General features: G+C 49.2%; 1 long non-coding RNA gene across 1 annotated transcript in view; it reads right to left on the bottom strand.

Annotated features, from left to right (window-relative positions):
* LOC122258102 (uncharacterized) overlaps positions 1-2,500 on the bottom strand; it is a 212,528-nt gene that overhangs the window by 98,248 nt on the left and 111,780 nt on the right. The window lies entirely within an intron of this gene.

The raw sequence follows: 2,500 nt of genomic DNA, 5'->3' as shown, positions 1-2,500 counted from the left end.
ACAGTATCTATATAAATACAACTACATGATTGTGTTCGCGCGAGCAGACATGCATACACACACGCGCACAAACGCATATACAGAATGTGTTCAAATCTACGGAACCCAAACCCTTCCTTCACAACCGGAAATTAGGTCATGACCCCAAGCCCGCTCCGGCAGTTATCCGAGGGGGAAGGGTCGTGGGGGGAGGGGGAGGGGACGGAGCAGGTTAAAATTTGCATTCATAACAGGCCGTTTAAAATCGACCCTGGTGGGCCCAAAATACCGTTCTATATTTTTAGCCCAGTAATGAAAAAAGGGTAATAATATAAAATCGCCCCATAAAAAATCATAAAAAACAAAAAACGAGCGGAGCGACTCGAACCTTTTGCCAAAATGGCACTGTGTATTTGCGCGAACTCGAGATATGACTCCCATGGCATGTCGGGGAGTCATGCCATCTGTGTCAATCAACGCGGCACTCTGTGACATGAACCAATTTTCATGGAATAAAGTCAATTTCTAGCAACTTCTTTCGGCCGGGATTTTCCGAGAAAAGAATGAGAGAGAGAGAGAGAGAGAGAGAGAGAGAGAGAGAGAGAGAGAGAGAGAGAGAGAGAGAGAGAGAGAGAGAGAGAGAGAGAGAGAGAGAGAGAGAGAGAGAGAGAGAGGGAGAGAGAGAGAGGGAGAGAGAGAGAAAAGAAAAGAACAAAGAGTTCGAAAGAAAAAAAGAAAGAAAGAAAGAAAGAGTGAGTGAAAGAAAGAAAAAGAGAGAGAGAGAGAGAAAGAGAAAGAGAGAAAGAGAAAGAGAGAAAGAGAAAGAGAGAGAGAGAGAGAATGCATATACTCCCTTCACAGAAGAAAAGAAAAAAGCAGGAGAAGGGAAGAGAAAAAATAAATGACAACCAAAACGTTGGCAGAAATGGAATGAAAAAACGAAGGACAAGGAATGGACAGAAAGCCCCCCCCCCGCACTCCTCTTTGCGTAGAATCCCCTTCCCTTACCCCTCTCCACTCCCTACAGTCCTACTCCCTACACCCTGCGTAACTCCCTTCCTCCCTTCCCTCCCCGCACCCCCACTTCCCCCTACTCCCTACTCCCCACTCCCTTCCCCTCCACCCTGCTCCTTACGCCCTTAGAAACCAAAGCGCGCGCTCTGCTCCTCGTCGCCTCCTTCAGGAAAACCGCTGACTGGCATTCCAATGACACCGCTAACACAGGCTGTCCTCCGCGGTGCCCGACAGCGCCTTCCACAACGGCCCGGCGGAGGCACCCCGGCTGACGCACCTCTGTTGTGTGTGTGTGTGTGTGTGTGTGTGTGTGTGTGTGTGTGTGTGTGTGTGTGTGTGTGTGTGTGTGTGTGTGTGTGTGTGTGTGTGTGTGTGTGTGTGTGTGTGTGCTTGTGTGTGTGTGTGCGCGCGCGCTTCTCTGTGTGCGTGTGTGCGCGCTCGCTTCCCTGTGTGTGTGCTTCTGTGTGCGTGTGCGTGTGTCCATCGTGTCTTAAGTGCTCTTGAGGGCACAGAAAACCTCCATCTTTTCCATTAATTTCCTAACCCAATTGAGCCAACGCTATTTGACATAATCATAATTTTGTTTGTTGTTGAACAGGGTACCTTTCGCACCCACCGTTACCAAACTCACTTCTGCTACATCCGAAAACAGCTGATACCTCATACCGGAGGGATCTATGACGTAATACCGCTCGCATAATTTCCTTCGCCTTCGTTAGAAAATCAGATTATTTTTTTACGTTCCTCTTCATTCTTCCATTTTCTCTTTCCCCTGTCACTCTCCGCTTTTCTCTCCCCCCTCCCTCTCTCTGTCTCTCCCTTTCCCTCTCCCGGTCCCTTTCCCTCACCCCCCCTTCCCCTCCTATTTCCTTCTTTTTCTTTTCCATCTCCCTCTCCATCTCCACCTATCCTTCTCCCTCCCCTCCTCCCTTTAATTCTCATATTCCCTTCCTCTCCTTCTCCCATCTTCTACTCCCTTTTCCTTCTCCCTCTCCCTCTCCTTCTCCCTCCCCCTTCCGTTCCTCGAGACCCAAAGAATGCTTCAGTAGAAAAAGACAAGGAACTTAATTCAGTTCTTGAGACGTTTTTCCCCTAACTCTCCAAGAGGGGAGATGATGAAGAGGGAGGGAAGAAAAGAGGGGAGAGAGGGAAGGAAGAGGGGGAAGGGAGAAGAGAGACTGAAGAGTTCCGAGAAGTAGAGGGGGAGGGGGGAGGGCGGTGTAGGGGAGATCAGATAAGGGGAGAGGATGGAAGGTAAGGTCGTATGGCGAAGATAAGGTCAAGCGAAAGAAGACGATAATTCAGTTAGAAGAGAGAGAGAGAGAGAGAGAGAGAGAGAGAGAGAGAGAGAGAGAGAGAGAGAGAGAGAGAGAGAGGAAAGAGAGAGAGAGAGAGAGAGGAGAGAGAGAGAGGAAAGAGAGGAGAGAGAGGAAAGAGGAGAGAGAGAGAGAGGAAAGAGAGGAGAGAGAGAGAGGAAAGAGAGGAGAGAGAGAGAGAGAGAGAGAGA

This window comes from Penaeus japonicus, unplaced genomic scaffold (assembly GCF_977035675.1).
Source record: "Penaeus japonicus unplaced genomic scaffold, GWHDUDI00000001_assembly GWHDUDI00000021, whole genome shotgun sequence".
In the NCBI taxonomy this organism is placed as follows: Eukaryota; Metazoa; Arthropoda; class Malacostraca; order Decapoda; family Penaeidae; genus Penaeus; species Penaeus japonicus.
Note: the sequence above shows the minus strand (reverse complement) of the source record. Positions and strands in the feature narration are given on the sequence as shown.